Source organism: Podarcis liolepis (genome assembly GCF_965112155.1).
Source record: "Podarcis liolepis genome assembly, chromosome: 7".
NCBI classification, from domain to species: domain Eukaryota; kingdom Metazoa; phylum Chordata; class Lepidosauria; order Squamata; family Lacertidae; genus Podarcis; species Podarcis liolepis.
This window is the reverse complement of record NC_139561.1, coordinates 81386755-81408259: the sequence shown is the minus strand read 5'-3', so window position 1 is coordinate 81408259 and position 21505 is coordinate 81386755. Positions and strand designations below refer to the sequence as shown.

Below are 21505 nucleotides of genomic sequence, written 5' to 3'. Positions count from 1 at the left end.
GTAGATAAATAGGTACCGCTCCAGCGGGAAGGTAAACGGCGTTTCCATGTGCTGCTCTGGTTCACCAGAAGCGGCTTAGTCATGCTGGCCACATGACCCGGAAGCTGTACGCCGGCTCCCTCGGCCAATAAAGTGAGATGAGTGGCACAACCCCAGTCGGCCACGACTGGACCTAATGGTCAGGGGTCCCTTTACCTTTTACATGCTACTTAATTTGCAAGTACATTTTGCATACCTTTGTATCTAAGATAAATATTGTTACAGACTGACTACCTCTGAGGCAAACAGTTCAGCTGCTCTCACACAAAAGACGGTTAATAAGTGCCACTGCTGTACCATAACTGCCTCATATAACTGCCTCACATGTATGACATGTCTAGATTGGGGGATAGCATCCAACAAAGGCTGAGATCATGGCCATATTTCTACTGTGAATGTTGATGCCATTTCTCAAAGAATGAGCTGCTCAATGGAGCGGCACTGTTTCCTCCTCTCTCCTCACAGCAGTGGCAACTCTCTTCTGTCACAGCGCTTTTGACCCTGGAAACCCTGTTGAGATGGGTTACAGCATTGCCAAAGGCATTTGCTTTATTTGTTACACCAATGTCCTTTTAGGTCAGTATAAGGTTTAATTAAAATTGGTTGTGTGGCATTTTATTGATTTATTGCAATGCATTGTAGATATGTATAAAATTGCTTTTTAGTTTATTGTAGTTTCTCAGTTTTTGGGTGGGTGGGTGTACAGGCACAGGGGTGTCAACTTGAATAAAATATTAAGGAGGCCCAGGTAAGCTCCACCCCACATAATTGATCACAAGATATGGCACACATATACCATTTGAAAGGCAACAACCATCATATATACTGTACCTACAGATGGTTTTCATTTATAAACTACTTAGAGACTTGGAGTCTGCTTTATGTATAAATAAAATAAAAAGACCCCCAAGGCTTTATTTACTGTTTTATCTATATCCTTCATCAATAGGTCAAAGCATAGTTTAGAAAATAGTAAAAAACAACAATAACATAATATACATGCATAACGCTATATACATAAATATAGTTCATAGAATAAGCAATACATGATGCATAATGGAAGATAATAAATGATAAGCAATGCAGGAGAAGCAGCAGTGACAAACACTGACAACGCAGTACTACACTACACAACTCACCCATTACTATGCACACCTCCTTGTCTATTCATTTCTGTTGTGACTATAACGTATAATACATATCTTACACACATACAATACACAGTCATATAGTTTTAATTTGTAAATCACTTGGAGACTGTGGATCCAGAGGAGATGCTTCTTTGCATACGCCCATGTGGGGGCAAGGGGCCACAGCATTTCCCAGGTGCAATCCAATGGGAGTATTACCCCATGCTGTAGGTCAGGTACTCCCTCATTTCCATTTCACCCAAAAATGTAAGTTCTTCCATCAGGGGCCAGTATACAATCTATACTGAGCCTACGACAGAGAGGTTCACAGCATTAGCACCCCAAAAGGGTCTTCTTTCTCCCTTAGTCACAGTCTTGGATTCAAACAGATATCCTCTGCACATCAAGCAAATTTTGTAAGCGCTCAGCTAAAGCCATTAGAATTGTTGAACTTGGCAACAGTGTGCAGACTTTGTGACCTGTTTCCAAACATTTGTGTTAGATAAAGACTACTAATAACCATTGCAAGAACATTAGCTTCTGTAGACAGGTCATTTAGCAAACTTCAGCTAATTAAGAATTATTTATGGTCTTAATGTCTCAGAAACATCTTGTGGATTTGGCCAGGCTAGGTATTTCATCCACCATTGCCAGAACAATTAGTTTTCATGCCATGATTTAAATGTTTTCACAAAAAAGGCCAGAAATGTTGTTTTTCTAAAGTAAATTGGATGTCTACAGTATATCTATCTGTCTATCTATCATCTATCTATCATCTATCTATCATCTATCTATCTATCTATCTATCTATCTCTCTCTCTCTCTCTCTCTCTCTCTCTCTCTCTATCTATCTATCTATCTATCATCTATCTATGTATCTATCATCTATCTATCATCTATCTATCTATCTATCTATCTATCTATCTATCTATCTATCATCTATCTATCTATCTATCATCTATCTATCATCTATCATCTATCTATCTATATCTATCTATCTATCTATCTATCTATCTATCTATCATCTATCTATCTATCTATCTCTCTATCTCTCTATCTATCTATCATCTATCTATGTATCTATCATCTATCTATCATCTATCTATCTATCTATCTATCATCTATCTATCTATCTATCTATCTATCTATCTATCTATCATCTATCATCTATCATCTATCATCTATCATCTATATCTATCTATCTATCTATCTATCTATCTATCTATCTATCTATCTATCCATCTATCTATCTATCTATCTCTATCATCTATCTATCATCTATCTATCATCTATCTATCTATCTATCTATCTATCTATCTATCTATCATCTATCTCTATCTATCTATCTATCTATCTATCTATCTATCTATCTATCATCTATCATCTATCATCTATCTCTATCTATCTATCTATCTATCTATCTATCATCTATATCTATCATCTATCTATCATCTATCTATCATTTATCTATCTATCATCTATCTATCTATCTATCTATCTATCTATCTATCATCATCTTACTAATACTACTGTTATATGATTATGCAGTGGTTAAGAGCGGTAGCCTCCTAATCTGGGGAACCGGGTTCGCGTCCCCACTACTCCACATGCAGCTGCTGGGTGACCTTGAGCCAGTCACACTTCTTTGAAGTCTCTCAGCCCCACTCACCTCACAGAGTGTTTGTTTTGGGGGAGGAAGGGAAAGGAGAATGTTAGCCGCTTTGAGACTCTTTCGGGTAGTGATAAAGCGGGATATCAAATCCAAACTCTGCAATATAAAAAGAGGTTTCAGCGTGAATTCTTTCTCCTTATCTGTATTGTAGATGTTCAAATCAAATGGGCTTTCTTATCTCTGATCTCTGTGCCTGGAGATGATCAGTCAGGACATGTATCCACAGCAGTGACCAGAGGAGGAATGACCACTGGGATGACCACAGAAAGAAGGAACACCATGGCATACCTGCATCACCACAACCAGACACCTTGAACTGACCCAGCAGCAACAAAACATTTCTCTCCCTTATCAGTCTCTACATCCACAGCAAGGGCTGTAACTCTCCAGTGGCTTGACTTCACCCCTGAAGGCACTCTCTTTCATTGTCTCCTGAGACAGACAGTTGCCAATTTATTTAAATTTATTTATCTTTATTAGGGTATATATATTATAGTATGAGCAGAAATCCATAAATGCAGAAAATTAGCAGAGCCTTCCACGCTATCCCTCTCCTATCTTTCACAACCTTTCTACCTTAAAGCCGACAGTTTGTGGCATAGAACCATAGTGGATAAAAACATAACGACTACTGGAGAAGGGAGAGAGCCCAAAATAAATTGTGTACCCCTGAAAATAATAATCTCAGAGGCCCTGCCTCTCCACCTGGTAGCTGGAGGTGTGTCTCCTGGTAGCTGTAAGTTGCTCGTAACTTACTTTCATATAGCAATGGGCTCAACATGCGAGCATAGCAGACCTTCAACTTGATATTGGTCATAAGTATCATATTTTCCCACATCCTGTTGGAGAGGTGAGCAATTGTTGTAGCTGCCTTGCCAACATGTTTGTCCAGTTCAGCGCTGATGGAGAGCTTGCTGAATATAGTGAAACCCAGGTAGAAAAAATCTTTTATAATGGCAAGCATATGTGAGTGCCATGAGGATAACAAAACAAAAATATGATTCATCCTCACTGAATTAGCCTCCCAAATATGTTTTGCAGGATACATTCTTCGAATGATTGAATATTACAAAAATGAACGTGGAAGGTCACTTGGTGAAATTATATCAAAAGGAGAACAATACCAGTTGTTTCTTAACCCTGCTTATGACATGGAATGGAAGATTCAGTTGGTAGAAGATCATGTCAATCCAAAAACACATTTCATTAATTTCAACACTGAGCTTTGTGTTCCAATGAAACATTCTATACAATTTCTAATTTCATCATTGCCCACCCCTCACTGGACCAGTTCTCCCCAACTCTACTCCCAGGCCTCCCCGCTTTGGCCTATAAGTTCCCCCACATCAGCCTCATCTTCCACAAGTCACCTGCTGGCTTGTTCTGAGTCTTCCTAAGTTCCTTCTTTACCCACAAGGAAAAATCCATGAGATGCCACAAAAAGAAAAAAAAGTCTGTTTGTTGAATCTCAAAGAGAGAGAAAGAAAAGGGGAAGGACAAAAGCCTCCCCCATCAGAAATACAAAAATGGTGCAGTTCACTTCTTTGTATCCCGTTCCAATACTCCACAGAGAAGTAGGGAGGGGGGGTTATGAGCTTCAAAGAACAAAAGCACACCTAATTCCTCCCAAACTCCTTTTAAACTTCCTCCAAATTAAAGTAAAGAAACAGTATTTTCCCTCTTAGTATCTTCTGTCTCTCTTCGCAGGCTATAATTGACAAGTCAGTAGTTTTAAAGTCAGTCACTGCCAATTGCGCAGATCTTTTTAAAAACGAAAGTAAAGAGCTCTCGGACTCTTCTCCCCCCCGACGTTTCCCACCGACTCACTGATAAGACTGTTGATTTACTTTCCAAACGACTCTCGCCCTTTTCTCTATCTTTATAATCCTTATGCTCCTTATAAGTCCTTTAAAAGGCAGTCAAATAAATTCTCAGTTTAATCCGTTTGCATTGACTTACAGTTTTGTTCCACTCTGAAGATTGTTCTTGTGTGTAGTTTAAATTCCAGGCAAGGCTGACCTCCCTTTTCCACCTTACCCACCTCGAATTAGCTCTAATCCATAAATTTGTATTTTAAAAAGTCCCAATTCAGTTTCTTAATGTTTGAGAACTGATCGCTTCTGTGTGCAAGCTCAGAGCTTCGCTCTTGAGGGATAGAAATGGCTTCCCGCTGTCCGCTTATCTACCCCGCTGCTCTCGTCGCCTCCAAAAAAGAGGTTACTTGGCAGCCGGAGGATAAGCCGTTGGACCGTGCCAGGACCCTGCCCCTTGAATATCCTTTCAAGGGTGTTTGGCGGGTTGCAGCGCTCTTGCAACCCTCCCTTTCCCCCTCAAAAGCTGGATTCTCTCAGCACTGAGGAATCGTGCTTGCTTTCACTCCCGCGATCGCCGGAAACCTGTCAAATTTGAAGTGCTTCTGCTTCAAACATTTTAACTTTTGTTCCATCTGTTTGTTTAACCATGGCTGTCAAATTTTCCCTTTTTTAAAGGGAGATTCCCTTATTCTGAATAGGATTCCTCTCAAGAAAAGGGAAAAGTTGACAGCTATGGGTTTAATAAAGCATGTTCTCCATCACGGAGAGCACGTGTTGCGGTTGGGGATTCCAAGACACCTTGCTGTTTCTGGGCAGATGGTTTGGCCAACTCGTAAGCAGGGGCGGGCTGTTACTGGGGAAAATTAGATGTTGCCATTTAGTGATTGACAGCCCTATTTGTTAAATACAAGGCACGCAGCAACGGACATCCTCTTTCGCTGCGTGCTTCGGATCAGCCGCCCTCCCTTCCCTAATGTTAGGCTGTTTGCTTGACCTTGCTATTGCCTGTCATGGGGTCGTCTGCTTTGGGGCAGGGGCCCGGTAGGAATTTTGCCATTTGGCTGATTAGTGTGTGCCACTTGGTTTTCGCCTACCGCGTAGCAAATCGTCACAACTTGTAAGGTTTGCGGTTAGGCATTGGTCTGGAATTGGTTGCTGGAGGGGTATAGATTCGGCTGTGCCTGCCCCCCAAAATGCTGCTGCTGGTGGAGGGGTATGAATTCGGCTGTGCCTGCCCCTCCAAAATGCTGCTGCTGCTGCTGAAGGGTTTTACCGTTAAAGGAACCCAGGGGCTCCCCCATGCTTTTGTCCGAAACCCCCTGGCAAGGGGCTAGGGCCACGCAAGCCCCTGGGAGCATGCTGGGGAGAGGTGAGGCATGGTTCCCAGTCCCGTCTCTCTCCCCAGGTGACTTACCCTTCCTGACTTCACGGGGGGGTGCAAATGTCAGAGCTGTCCCCGTGCGGGGGCAGTTAGTGCTACCAATGCCTAAGCAACCACTCACATTGCTGTATTTGAATAAAGTTGTGGCCAAAATTATGCCAAAAAATTTAAACAAAAATTAAGTGTCAATTGTGTTTTCCTTTGGGGGGCCTCAACACGCAACAATGACAGTCTAATAGTTTGTAACATTTTATTATCACCAGGCTTGTCAATTAAAGACTTTTCACAGTTTGCTATTTCTTTTAATATGTCTTTTGATCTTTCACCTCTTTTGATAAGCATTTTGCTGTTTGAAGGAGCCTTTAATAATCACCTTCCCAGTATGCCATACTGTATTTAAATCTGTACATTTCCCTGTATTTAACTCAAAGAAGTCAGTCAAACATTAAATCCCTTTTGCATTATTCCAGTCTTTCTAACAAGCTGTCATTCAGCTTCCATCTAAAAGTGGTATTTTGTTGGCCTTTAATAATACTAAATATCAAATTTTGATCTGATAAAGTTCTCAGTTGTATTTCAGTGTTCTTAAAACCAGATACTATGGACTTTGATACACATAACATGTCTATTCTTCCAAGGTTGTTTCCTGGAGGAAGCTGGACCAAGAGGAGGCAGGTGATCAGGAGTGTATTAATCATTTCAGAAAGCTGAAGAGTCAGGAAGAGCAGTGGGCCATACAAGGAAGCACGAAGAGGCTTAGTTGGAGGAAAGTATAGGCCATGACAAGGGGCACTTTGCCAGCACCCGGGAACAACAGGTTCAAAACAGTGTCACAAATTGTTAGAATTCTAATAGCACCATTCCAGAATTTAAAGCAGTGTTGAAAGCAAATTAAATCTCTTTCCCCTCCCAAGAAATCCAAGGACACGTCCCTCCTAATCTGTGCCAGCCTCAGTTTCACCACCCTGTGGAAATGAGGCCTCACAGGTTACACTAGATTTCATAGCTCAGCAGCAAAACTGGATTAGGTTTCTGGAACCTCAAGCATTTTGCCAGATTTCACCGTCAGTGGTATGAAACTGACTGCGAGGGGGACACAAGTGTTCCAACAAGGGATTTCAACCTCGTGCCTTAAAATCCTAGGAATCCTAGGAAAACATGTAGTCCATAACCATCATGCCTTTGTCTCTGACACAGGTAAAAGGTAAGAGGGAAAGGACCCCTGGATAGTTAAGGCCAGTCAACAGTGACTGTGGGGTGCAGCGCTCATCAGGCCGCAGGATCCAGCATTTGTCTTCAGACAGCTTTCCAGGTCATGTGGCCAGCATGACTAAACGCTGCTGGCACAATAGGACACCGTGACAGACACCAAAGTTGCTTTATCTCTCTGTCTTCTTCCAGCTTGCTGCCTTAACATCTGTCTCACATCACTGCAAAACTTACCCCCATCAGCTCACCAGGAACATGGTTTGACTATTCTGCCAACTGACTAACTTTTAACACTTACTGGATCCAGGGAATAGATGGGTCTGGCATACACCTTAGGACCCCTTTTGTCCGCCCCCTCCAACCCCCCCCCCCCAAAAAAAACCCCCAACTCATAACAATTTATTTATTTTATTCTGTCTTTTCCCCTGATGGGCCTCAAGATGGTTTACAGGTAAGAATAATAACCATTTTAAAAAAAGGAAAAGGAGGAGAAGTATGAACAACAATTAAATATCGATAGAATTAAACAATATACAAAACAATCACAAGTGGGGAGAATGGTTTGATGTCAAGTCCTGCTTTGAGGCTTTGCACAGGCATCTGCTTGGCCATTGTGAGAACAGGGTCGGGTTTAGCCGGTCCATTTAAACTCTGCCAGTTGAGGTTCATGGGAAATCTAACATCAGTCAATATTTTCTCAAAATGCTGCTCAGCCAATTTACCTTCTGAATAAGAGTGGATTCATAGTGCACTTGTTGAAGAAATGTGGTTTCATAGTTTGGTCTAAAATTACCAAACTGCTCTTTTGGCTGAAAAAGGGAAGCCAAAAGCCAGAGAAGATTGGAGGACTATGACCACCAAGGGTGGAGGACATTTGGCTTGGGGGCCAAAAGCAGACCCTGCAAGCCTCTCCAAAGGGCCCAGGGGAAGGGATAGCAGGTGGTACATTATAGCTGTGCTTGGGGTCAAACAGGAAACAGGGAGCCAAAGAAATTTACCTGGACATCGGAAAATGTTTGCATATATTGTGTGAAGATGAGAATTTACATTTTTGTGTAATACTACATAAAATACCATGGCACTTCTTCTTCCGTCTGCTTCCTCTTCTGCCAATATGCTCCTGCCTACTTCTCCCAGCCAATCCAGAGAGGCAGCAATGAAGTCCCACTGAAAGATACTATTGCTTTCTGTGAGGAATAGAACTCAAGCCTATGATAATGGGCAAATATGGCTGGAAAATACAGCAGCGCACAAGCAAAAATACAGAAACAGTGCTTCAGCTTGCGGTTGTCAAACACTCAAGTGATGTGCAAATGATGCCGCTGAATGCATGCCTGAAGCACTAGCCTCTCTTGGAACAATTCAAGCTGTGTACCATCTGTTCAGTTCCAGACCAAAATGGAGCGAATTTACTACAAAACCATATTGGTTGTTCTCTTCATGCTATGTCTGGAACAAAATGGTTGACTGTGTAAAGCCTTCTGCATCTCACTTGACTGTCACTTGACTGGTCACTTACCATCAGCTGTGGTGAGGACTGAAGGGCCTGCCCCCTCACAAGGCCTTCACCATCTGGCCTACAGGGCAGGGCCCAGGCCCTTGCACTCCAGCTATAAAGACTCCTGCTGCAGTGAGGACTGGACCATTGACTGTGGTGAGGACTGCAGGGTCTGTTCCCTTTGTAAGGCCATTACCAGCTGACCTATGAGGTGGGACCAGACTCATGTGAATGAACTCTTTAGGCAGGGCTTGGCTGCGGCGGCTGGGGAGGGGGGGGGGTTCTGCTATTGTTTCCCTGCTCCAAGTTTCTAATTAGTTTAGAATATTCTCAAGCAGCTTTTAATTTGTGGGGTTTAAAATTTCAGCTGTTTTGTTTTGCAGGATACATTCTGTAAAAGGATTGTATATTACAAAACTGAACGTGCCAAGTTGGCTGACTCTAGAGACTTTCCTCATACTTTGTGGGGAAATTGGGGTGGAGAAGGACTGGAAGGTCATTTGGTGATATTACATCCAAAGGAGATCTATCATTGTTTCTTAATTGAAGAGTTGTTTCTTAATTGAAGAGGCAGTTGGCAGAAGATCATGTCATTCTAAAAAAACCCACATTTTATTAATTTCATCACTGAAATTTGTGTTCCAAGAAAACACTCTATGCAATTTCTAATTTCATCATTTCCCGCCCCTCACTGGACCAGTTCTTCCCACCTCTACTCCCAGGCCTCCCCGCTTTGGCCTATAAATTCCCCCACATCAGCCTCTTCCTCCACAAGTCACCTGCTGGCTTGTTCTGCGTCTTCCTAAGCTTTTGATCTCTTCAGCGCTATGAAGGCTTTCCTCAGTATCTGCCTTCTCCTGGCCCTGTTTCTCCCAGGTGAGTCAGAAGCTGAAATCCTGGATTCTTCTTTTCACTACCTGGGAGGGGATGTGGGGTGGACTAAGCTAGAGAGACTGAGATAGGTTCATTGAAGGGGGAAAATATGCTGAAAGATTGGATAAGACCAAGAGCATCTGGGAATCAAAATAGAAAGGAATCTCTGGTAGCAGGGGCGAAACTAGGCTTTATTTCACCCAGGTCAAACACCCAGTTTGGCACACACACCCCACATGCATTTGCACACACATGCACACAGAGGCTGCGAGCCGCAATGGAGCCTCTGGAGGCTTCACCAAGGGCAAAGAACTTGGCTAGTCTTCCCTCCCAGCAATGGCACTGCCTGTTAGTGCTTCCTGTGCTGATGTGGTTGCTCTGTTTGGGCTTGTTACACTTCTCATGAGACTGGGCCACCTGCCCATTACTTCCAGCACAAGTGAGCAATTCATGGCTTATGGACCTCATGTCAGCTGCAATCGGTTGTCTATGTCACATACCTGCGGATTGACCCCTTGTCCTGTTTCAGTAACTGTGCTTCGCTCAGTTGGCCAAGCAGGTATTTAGCAGGGCAGATGAGCACACATTTGATTGTGATGAAGGTGGATGGGGAAGCCTTTCCTGGTGCACCTTTCTCCCCATTGCCCTCATGCTCTGCTCATGCTCTGGGCTGGTGGTAGCACACTTCCCAGCACCAATAATGTGGGCTGTGTGCAGCAGTGTGTGATGGGACTTTTGAAATTGCATTGTACAACTTAATGCCCATCTGACTGGTGCAGGGAAGAAGGGGGAACCACACAGTCAATTATCTGGGCAACAGGGAGAGGTAAGGTGGAATGTGCTGCAATGGGGGAAGGAGATGCCATTGCTTTGGTGTGGGGATGCATGAATCACCATAAAGCTATTTCTTTGTCTATCACTGTGAGTGGGTATTTTTGGGTGTGAGAAATGGGGGGAAGGTGTGTATATGTATACATGCATCTTCCAACCCACCACTGCTTGTGGATCCTGAAAACCAATAACATTGCTGTATGATAAAGGGTCATTTGACCCTTTAAGGAGTTCCCTTTTCCCTCCTCTAAAAGCTGAACAAGACACTTTAAATAAGAAATAACTTTTACTTTGTGTGCTTGCACGTACAGATTAATATGTACAATGCAGGAAAATGTTGATAATACATTTTATATAGATTTGTTTCTAACATAAATACTGTTAGAGACAAACTGAGGCTGCTCTCATACAGAAGATGGTTAATAAGGGCCGCTGCTGTACCACCTGACATAACTGTCTCAAACATATGACATTACAGAGTTGTACAGACCTTGTGAGCATTATTTAGCGTTTTGGATGCTTTCATCCCACATGACCCACAATTGCAAGTGGATCCTGAGTTGATGAAAGCTGCTCCTATTTCGTTTGTTGGATTATATCCAGCAAAGGTTTAGCTCATGGTCATATTTCTAACCGTGAATGTAGATGCCGTTTCTCATGGAATGAGCAACTTTGTGGTGCCACTGAATGTTTCTTCATCTTTCCTCACAGAAGTGGCAAATCTATTCTGTTCCACCGGTTACATGAGTTATTGCAAAATTGACAACGGCTTTTGCATTCAACATTATGTCAAGGGCTCTTTAAGTGAGTATGTCTTTTCTGTTTAATTAAAATTGGGTGTGTAGGTCCACCATTTGGTCCCTGGAGTATCTAGGGATGACCTTTCATGCATTCAGGTGAATCATTAAGTGCTGGACAACCAAAGAACTGGAGATGAATTGAGGTGAGTGTATACGTGAACCAGGCCTGTGATTCTCCCCAGAAGACCCTGTGGAGTCTGTTGACATATAATGGGCTTGCTTTCTTCAAGGGATTTGAGTACATCTGGAAGATTTCTCTTTCTGGGGCCCAAGAAATTCTGCCAGGAAACATGCTGTGAAGAAAGAGCCTGAGCTGCACATCAATTCTGAGTCAAGCCTCTTCTTAGCAAAGAGGATAGTTAAAGGGCCTATTTGAGGGACCAGAGAAACTTGATCAGAAATAGCCAAGGCTTCTCCGTTCCCATAAGAGAGGAGTGGGTCTTTAAAAAACTGAGCTGCTTCTTGCAGTTTGTTCCCCTTCCAATAGCAGGGGATCCAGTTGCCTTTCCAGCACTGTGGTTCCAAGATGGAATCTTCTAAAAAATGATGATTCTTTGTGAGTAAACCTGAACAACAAGTGATGTGTTTTGGTTAAGATTGGTTTAGGTTTTTTTAAAAAAATAATTTTTATTAACTGGCCAATCACATCAAATTCAATCACATCGTATAAATTCCAAATTACAAAGCCAAATTTTTAAATTTTGTTGGGGGAACCCATACTTCAAGATCCAAAGGGGGATTCAGATCATCTTCTTATTACTGCGTTAATGTCCCAATCAGTCCCAATCAATCCAAACAAAGTTTATAATTCTATCCAGTCTTATCTTGGTGTTTCCACATCATATCTTATTCATATAATTTCTCTTTTTCCTTTACGATCTCTTCTGTTGGTTTCCTTAAGCTGATAACAAGTATAATAATCCTGTGTGAATTTCCCGTTCCTCCACTAAGTCCAGATGGTTTCCATATATCTCCTTCGTAGATAACATCGCTCTTTCCATCGTAAATTTTGGCATTTGTCGCTCTTAAGCCCCACCGAGGAGTTGATCCACGATATGTAAACAACTCTATTTCTCTCTTTCTCCTCCCAGACCCAAGAGCTCCAACAATGCCTCCCAAAATGGCGACGGCATTTTTAACTGCGTCATTCCAAAACTCTTAGCTTTCCAGCTTCATCTTGAAACATTGCTTTGGATCGAAAGTTTATCTCCACACAGCCTTAAATCCACAGCTTAAGTCCTTAATTTCTGACTCATTAGGGGAGGGGATTCTTGTTAAATCACATGAAAAAAAGGAAGGCAGGTTTTCTCCCCCCTCCCCCATTTGTCATTACCGTATCTTGACGTATCTTCTCATATTTTATTCTTGTCTTGTTATCAGAGATCTCTTCGGTCAGCAGTCTTTACTCCCCTTTTTCCTTGAAGCATGTGCAATTAGTCTCGTCCAAATTGTTTCTTTTAAAGATCAATGCAACCAGCGGCGTGAATCAGGGACGGCGTCCAGGAGAGCCGGAATCCCACAGGAGGGGTTTGTGCCTAGTGCCCCCACCCCCACAAATTCGGGGGTGGTATAGGGCACAGCAGGCAAGGGCCGTCCCCCCCACAATCCTGGGGGGGTTAAGGAGGCTAATTACCCCCATCATAGCCTCCAAATTACCTCGTGTGGGTCGGAGAGATGTTATTGTCAGCCATCTTCCGATGCGCCACCTAGTGCCCCCCCCAAGATTGGTTTAGTTTAGAGCCCAGTGCTTGGGTTTATTTTGTACTCTGCTTTGACTTTTTGCATGTTTCCCTGTTACCTTAATTCCTAGTAGGTTTCTTAAATTGACTGCTGAATTGTACATGTCTTCCAATTTCAGGGTTGTTGTTTTTTTAAAAAGATATTTATTGAAGATTTTAAAGATACAAATAAAGACAAAAAACAAACATACAAAATAACAAACACTTATAAAAACACACATTAATTTTCAATAACATAACTTCCATACCCTTATTTCCTCAGACCTCCTCATACCTCCCTTCTTTGTATTCCAGTTCAAATTGTTAATTCAGCAAATCCTTACCATTAGACTTTTACCCATTTATAGTCCTTTTTTCATGTCTCTTAAAAAATTATTCAGCATATACTAAAGCCAAACCATTTCCTTTCAAACATCCTTCTATCGTTCATCAAATATATAAAACAGTCCTAGTAGTCCAATAAAGAGAATGAAACAATCCAATCTTCATCCAGCGTCCCCTCCTCCTGGTTCCGGGTTTGTCAGTCCATTTTATCTCATAGAGCTAACACATTAACCTGGTAACCTTATATCCAAGGCCCTTGAGTCTCTTCCCTGTCCCTTCCACAGTTTTTCTTCTGGATCTCCTTTCCCTCGTGTGAACTCCAACTTGGTAGTGTTATTGACCCTTTTCAACAAATCAACCCTTTTCCCATAGTCCATATTGAACTCCATATAAGATTTAAGGTCACATTTCTCAGTCTTTCCAAAATTGGGAGTCCCCATATCTCCAAACCTCTCACGGCCCATTCCCAGACTCGGAAAGTCCATAAATTCCTGCTCGGGGGAGGGGGGTCAATCCAACCCCCCATTTCCAGACCAAACCAAACTTTATCTTTCCAAGTCTGATTTTTCCGGCAATCAATTGGTAAATCCAAAAGCTCATGTTCCTGCTGGGCCGCGACTTCCTCCTTCTCTGACTCCATCTCTGGCTCCCAAAATTCCACATCCTCCTCTTCTTTCGTCTGTTCTATTTCGGCAGACTCCTTACTTGATTCCTGGATAAGCTCCATTCTTTTTCCCATTGCCTGGTCCAAATTTTCCACTGTCTGCTTAAATTTCCCAACCAAGTCAGTCGTCAAATTCACTTCCTCATGCAATTCTTCCAGTTGGGCGTTTGTTTTAAATAAAACACACAATAGTGCTTCTGAATACATTGTGCTTCAAGGACACCAGTCAAATTCCCACGAGATAGTCTACAGCAGCTGGAAGTTCCCTGTAAACAGCTACAATTTCACGTTCTCCCTCTAGGGGGTAAACTTCTATTGCAGATCCAGCCACAAAGTTACTTTTTTGTTTTGTTACTTTTGTCCAAATTTGTTCCTTTACGATGCGAAAGGACACAATGGAATCACGATGTTTCTTTTCATTTAGCTAGCTGTCAAAACTTCTGTCTCTGGTCAATGAGCTTTAAATGTCGGTCCTGACACCCGCTCCAGGGTTAGGACAGTGGAAGCTTACTTTACTTTAAGCTTACTTCGGCAGGTTTAAACGTTGCAAAAAGAAAAAGCTCCCCCTTCTCCTGCCAAAAGAAGGGGGGGTCTAACCTTTTAGATGATGAAGTCCAGTCTTTTGGTAGTAATTTTCAAGACTCTAGCTTGTTCTGTCTTTGCTTTGTACGGTCTACAAAGGAACGGAAGGCTGACTTCCTGTTTGGACCTTTCCGTTTCAGTATCAAATTAAGTTAAAAATTTAAGTCCAATTCTTCTCTACCAGCCAGTCCTTGTTTAAAATCCAATTGTTTCCAGTTTCATGTACTCACGAATGATGCTTTTAGATGCCGAATTTTCCCAGGAAGAAGGCAGCGCTCTCCGGTAACAGCTATGCGGCTTCGCTCCACGGAAAGAGCAGTTTGACTCTCAGCACCGCATCGCTTCCCCCTCGTCGCTTCGGAGCCCGATTGTGGATTCCTTTGCGAGTTGGGGGGGCGCGCTAATGGTGCCCGCCGAGTCCCATGTTCACAGGCTTCTCCCGCCTGTGATTTTTAAAGGGTCCCCGCTGCGCCGTTGTGGTAAAGACCCGATTTCCGCGGAGCTCTGTCCCTCCAGTTTAGAGGGAAGCAGCCATTACCGATGGTGCCACCCCGGAAGTCCATGCCACACCCGGGGTTTTAGAATCCACACATGCGTAGAACCTACTGTGAGTTTAGGGTAAGATATGTAGGTGACCAGCACACTCTTCTGAGTCCTGGGAGACTCAGAAAGAGTATGGGGTGCCACTATACTTTGAGACAAACCACAAAGATGCAGGGCAATCAGAGGAGTGTTGTGGTACTGCCTCCAAACCTTTGAAAAAGTGATTGCTTTAGTGTACTCCAAGTTTTCTCCCAACTGGGACTGCAGGAGTGAGAGCATGGTGACACCTTATTATTTGCTTGCATATAACATAGTGCTGTAACACACCTCTGTATTTTCTTTGTGCAGTTTTGTTGTTTTGAGTCACATTCCATAACATTTAGAGAGTGCCAAGAAAGTGACATAACTGGGAGTGTGATAGCACTAATCTATGCAAATAGTAATGCATTTAATTCATGTTGTTCATTGAAATGAAAGAGGGTTTATACATTACATTGTTTCGGTGATATAATACCTGCTCACACGAAGACAGGAAGCGGAAGCTACCTCCTGCAGACTCAAACCCTTGGTCCATCTTTATATTGTCTACACCAATTGGCATGAGGTGTCTACTGTCTATTGGTAATTTCCCCCATCCATACCTGGAGATGTTAGTCATTGAATCTGGGACCTTAGGCATCCAATTCAAATGATCTACTAGTGAGTTAGGGCCCTTCCTCTGTAACTTAATAGAGTGTGTAATATCTCAGCTATGGACTTTAGACAGGGCAGCCAATTACTGTTAACATGCTTTCTGTGAATATTCTCTGGCCTTTGCCTCACGCCTCCCTCCTCAACTGATATTCCCAACTGCCATGTATGATAATTCCTCACTGACAGTTAAATACCAACTGATAAGAAACATAAGCCTATCGGGGTCTGCTGTTTCCTTGACCAACCAGAATTAAATGACCTGAACCCAGCCCTTTGAAGCAAGATTCAAAGTCATCTTCTCTCTGTCTCCAAAGCAGCTGCTGCCAAGTAGGCAGTGATGTAGCGTGGGGGGGGGGGCATTGCCCTGGGCACATTTTTTCAAGTGGGTGCCACCATGTACTGCCACTATAGCTCCCGCATTGAGGGAACCCACCACCGGGCTCACCTTTGGGGCTGGAGTGTGGGTGGCAGCAGCAGCCGGTCCATTCCTTGGGAGCAGAAGCGTTGGAGAGGTGGTGATATTGCAGCCGAGGGAGGAACGAACTCCATCTGCCACTGTGCCTTGCATGGCTGTTGGAGCTCATTTCTCCCTCAGTATGTGGGGCTACTGGGGTGCTGTGGTGGGCTCCTTCATCTTCCGCATCCCTCTCCCAGTCTGCCCTGCCCTCCGGTGCTCACAGATACACACGCTGGGCACCATGGGCTCAAGCAATGTCATGGCAAGTAGGTCTGCAATATTATAATACCATACTTCCTCAAACCCTGACAGGCACACTCTGACATTTCACACAAATCTCTCTCTTTTAAAAAAAGCCAACATGAACAGAACATTTCCTCTTAGAAGGTTACATGCATCAACCACTGGATCCTCCTGGAAAAGCTATCTGAGCTGTGGGTGGGTGGTAGTGCTTTATAATCATTCTGGTTGTCTTCAGTGGGTGATTTTCAACTCTATAGAGACTTGTACCTGAGTGACAGGCCACAATGATAAACAGGAATGTAAAGTTGCTGGAGCATCATGAGTTAAGTGAATTAACCAACCTGATATAGTTTGCAAATTGAAGCAAAGAGGCAGTAGGGATGTTGAGTTTGGGAGCTCTCCACTTCTCACCCCCAATACATTTGCTTGTTGCAGCAGTTATCAACTGATGTGCTAAAAGCTGTGTGATTTTTAATTGTACTTTTCTTATTGCCTTTAATTCTTTCATTGTATTTTATTTTCTCCTACAAACTTGGACTGTGAAGTGAACATTCACCACCTCCATACTAGCCTTCTCTTTTTCCAGGGTTGCCAGTTTTTCTTACCATCTTATTTATTTATTTATTTAATTTCTATACCACCCTTCATCCGAGGATCACAGGGAGGTTTACAGTATAAAAACACAAAAATGCATAGCATAGTAATATATTCTTCTTCTGCTTCTTAAAAATATAGTATATGGCATGTTCTTGAGTGGGCCTCTGAAACAACTAACTGATTATTAGGTAGAGATGAATGGTAGATTAGCCTGTTACGAGCCCTTAGCAAAACCAAGTCTGCCTTGCCCCATTTATGTGCATTTTTTTAAGGAAATATCCTAGAATATTTACATAAGAAAATATGTTGTACTCATTGGTTGATTACTAATGAAATGACTTGAATCACTAGCTTGCAAATCCAGTGCTTGACATATTTTATTTTCTTCAGTCACCCATTTGACAATTTTTTTTGAAAAAAACATCATCTAGATTTCAGTAAGGAGAGATGTGATTTGAATTTTTGCAGATTTAGTCTTTCCAATTCTTGCTCACAGATGGGTCTTCAGTACCATCCGATTTTAAATTGGGATGTGCTACAAATTGTCCCTCAACGAATTACAGCTTCTCTACATTAGAAGATGAATTACAGAATAGGATCTACTGCTGCCAAGATGACTTTTGCATCCCAAGACAGATTGACTGTAAGTAGCTGCATTCTTTTAGATTTATATATCTCTATGTATCCCTGAGCATGAATAGCATTGAGATTTCCCATTTCCCCATTGGTTGCTCATAGACATATGATACTGTTCCAGTGCAATAACCATCTTCTTAGTTTACATGGGAGATGATTAGAATCAGCATCACCATCTGTGTCTCAAAGGGGAAGCCAGTGTCCTGCCTGAAGCACTTATTGACAAAGAGCTTCAAATGACCCCTGGGTGATTCTTCATTTATTGGGCAATTGGGGAGCGATAGAGAGATGAATAACCACTAAAACATCTGACAGTGGGTGTCATTTGCAGACCAGCGTGCAGCACTCCCGATCTCCCTAGAGACAAGCCAGTTGGCCTGAGCTGGCCTGCCTTCCAAGATTCGCGGACCATTGGGGTTCCTGCCAAACCCCTATTTAAATCAGTCAATCTGTTGTGTCACTAAGGGCTGGGCCAAGTGAGCGGACCGCGAGTGAGAAAATTTCATTCTGGTCTGCTCTGGGGTTTTATAAGTGGGGCGGAGCCAGCGTGGGACACACAGTTGGTTCTCGAGCTTCACCCACCCAATCCTCTCTTAGATCTCTTCCTTTTGTGGCAGTTTAACCATTTTCCTTCCAGGTTTGTGGGTGTTGCTACCGTCTTATGATGGTTGCTGTTGAAGAGCCAGGAAGGAATTGTCCCTGCTCCGCAGGTTTCACCTTCCCCGTAGGAATTGTCACAACACTGGCAGTTTTAGGCCTTGGACAGAAACCTTTAGTCGTCATTTTAGGGGTGGGGGGACTGAAGTGGTGACTCACCCCTCCTTGCGATGGCATTTTCAGGGTTCAGTACTTGTGTGAAGGGGATCACTGGCCATACACTGGTAGGTTGTCGGTGAACTTCCCAAAATTGTGTGGAGAAGTGGGGACTGGCTATGTAAAGATGCATTTTACAATGCCCCCTCTGATCCGAGTAACTCTGCTGTGCCTCAGTTCCCTGGCTGGGGGGCTGAGAGGGATACATGGCCAATGCCTAAGCCAAAGTTTCCTACATGTGAAACTGTGGATAAAGTTGTGGCCATTTTAATCATAATAAATGTTGACATGTATGATTCATTGCTCTGGGCCTGTCTCCTAGGGGAGAAGGGGGTCTCTGCCTGGACACACAATACATTTCTTCCTTGCTCCCTACTAGCCCAGCTAGAGTCTGGAAAGGGAGACTGTGACCTGGGAAGTAACGAAATTGTTGTCAAGAATATATGTGTGACTAATGGGTGGCAATTTGTATTATTGTTTTATATGGTTCAGTAAGTGAACCATTTCTTTCTTTCTTTGGTTTTTGAAGTACATTTTTGTTGTGTTGAAGGAGTGACAGACGATAGGGGATGGTGACTTGAGTAAGAGATGCTGGAGTGACTGGGCAGATTGTGTGCATTTGTGAAACAGAATGTGATCTGTGATACTGACTGAGTAGCAGGTATTTTATTATTTGTGTAAATGTAGGGCATAAATTCAGTGTAATGTGTAGTGAGTTGGGAGAGTTGGCAAAAGGGTCTCTGAAGAGAGGGAAAAGATCCCTGAATCTAAATATATCTTATTTTTATTTCTTTTGAGATTTGATTGCTTTATTGCATTGCATTGTAGTTATGTGTAAAATTGCTTTTTATTTTATTGTAGTTTCACAGTTTCATACACACACACACACACACATTTTTAATTGGCAAACCACTTTGAGACTGTATTGTGGTATATAAAACATATATAAATGTATTGAATACAAATAATATTAATAATAATAATAATAATAACAAGCTGTATTTACTATTTTAAAAATGTATATATCTATATGTAGATATATATATATAGATAGATAGATATAGATATATATAGATATAGATATATATATATATATATATATATAGATAGATATAGATATAGATATAGATATAGATATATATATATATATATATATATATATATACACACACACACACTCTTCAGCAATAGTTTACAACATAGTAACAAAGTAAACAACATAATGTAGGGCTGCCAAACGTCTGGGCTTTCCCGGCCATATCCATGTGTTTGTGGGAGGGTTGGGGCGGGAGATGTCCCAATATCCTCTCAAGAAATGTTGGAACATATGCCTACTAGGGCTGAGCCTGGCTCACAAGTGGGTGGCCTACCACCTGAAGCCTGTCTGGCTTCTCTCTCCCCATTCCAAAACACACCATCCAGAGCAGGTGAAGTCCTGCAGTCTGACTGCTGGCATCTCAGTCTAGGTATTCAAGGTAATAACCAGATCTGCATTGTCTGCATGATTAATGCAACCCTCTGGCAGGATTATAGAACTGAGGCCTAGGATTTTTTATGGAGATATATGGGCTGAATCCATGTGTTTATTGTATGGATTGCTTTTGGCAGCGCCAGCATATGGTTTCAATGGGCTAAGGTGTCCGTTCTATGATGCTTCTGACCCAGAAGATTGTCCGAAGTTGAGAAATCTCAGATGTCGTGGTGATGAGACTCGATGCTTTGAGTTTGTCCTTGTTCACAGTAAGTATCACTGCCAATAAATGTGAGGGAGATTAGAAACACAGCTTGCCAGGGTGGGTTGGTTGCTCTCTTATTCTGTTTGCAGCTTCATGCCAGAAAAAAGATTTCATGTTTTGTGGGAAAGGGCAGGTTTCTCTCCCCTGAACATATTACAGTATTATGCAGTATATAGTTGAGCCTATGAAGTGATGATCCAGAATGCAAAATTGAGCCTCTCTCTCTCTCCATCCCAGAATGTGGATTAAGCCTCTCTTGCATAATAACAAAAAAAATACACACGTGACCATGCCTCTTTCTCTTTACCAGATGACAGTTCGGTTCCTGATAAGGTTTATAATGGCTGTGCCACCCCAACGTTTTGTGAGTTGGCTAGGACATCACCGTATTATGACTACCTTTCAGGCACTATAACAGAAGCACGATGCGGTGATACTCTGCCTCACTGAAAGCGGCTCAACAATGAAGGGTAGTTAGGAGAGAAGAATGTCTCCATCATTTTGGATCCCACCACTTGCAGCATCGGTAGAGGTGGAGAATGCGTCTCTGATTTGCAAAGTTTCTGGAATTCATGGGACGCCTGTGTCTTTTATCTGGCATTTGGTGGAAGCTAAATGGGATGCAGGGCATAGAGAAATGTGGGGAACTATGTCTCATGATATGGTTTGTGGGTTAATTTTTCCTTCCTTCATAATCAAAATAAACTGGTGTGGCAAATAAAATTGTGTTGTGTTTCTGCATTTATCAAATTAACAATATTTGGCAGTGGTGGCAGTGAAGGACAGAGTCTTTAGAAGGAACAAATGGATAATTGTTAGTTAATAAAATTACTAATGACTAATTGGATTACGTTTATGGAACCCAGGCCAATTTGCCAGATTTCCCTGAGAATCAGCAGCATGAAATTCAATGAAAGGAGAGAAGGTTGTCTGTCCACAGTTTCCTCTGCGATACAATAATAAAATGAATAATGACTTAACTTGTAGATTTCCTCACTTCCTCCATTAAATGCATTTGTATCTGGGGGCAGGGAGAGTGCCATTGTGATAGCGCCCCTCTTCCTCCTCCATCATCATCTTCTTATTTAGATGTGTTAGATGCTTGGTACCCGATAGTCTCCAAGTTGTTGCTGTCGCTAAAATTTGTATACCACCCTATACCCGGAGGTTCAGGGTGGTTCACAGAATAAAATCAGAATATAAAACCACAAAATACGCAATCAAAACAAAA

At 42.4% G+C, this 21505-nt stretch overlaps 3 long non-coding RNA genes across 10 annotated transcripts in view; 2 read left to right on the top strand and 1 right to left on the bottom strand.

Moving 5' to 3' along the window:
- LOC310712538 overlaps window positions 1-20997 on the top strand; it is a 57919-nt gene extending 36922 nt beyond the window's left edge. For 4 of the 8 annotated variants that reach the window (XR_014528905.1, XR_014528907.1, XR_014528908.1 and 1 more), the window contains exons 3-4: window positions 20147-20278; window positions 20585-20997. This is a non-coding gene — a long non-coding RNA (uncharacterized lncRNA). The other 4 variants (XR_014528910.1, XR_014528911.1, XR_014528912.1 and 1 more) reach the window with 4 other exon arrangements.
- On the top strand, window positions 383-4204 carry LOC310712553. The gene is made up of 3 exons (XR_014528933.1): window positions 383-615; window positions 2993-3123; window positions 3883-4204. It is a non-coding gene; the product is annotated as an uncharacterized lncRNA (long non-coding RNA).
- LOC310712564 lies at window positions 956-5194 on the bottom strand. The gene is made up of 3 exons (XR_014528944.1): window positions 4801-5194; window positions 2839-2937; window positions 956-1648 (listed from the first exon to the last, which is right to left on the bottom strand). It is a non-coding gene; the product is annotated as an uncharacterized lncRNA (long non-coding RNA).
- Window positions 20998-21505: the final 508 nt, after the last annotated feature.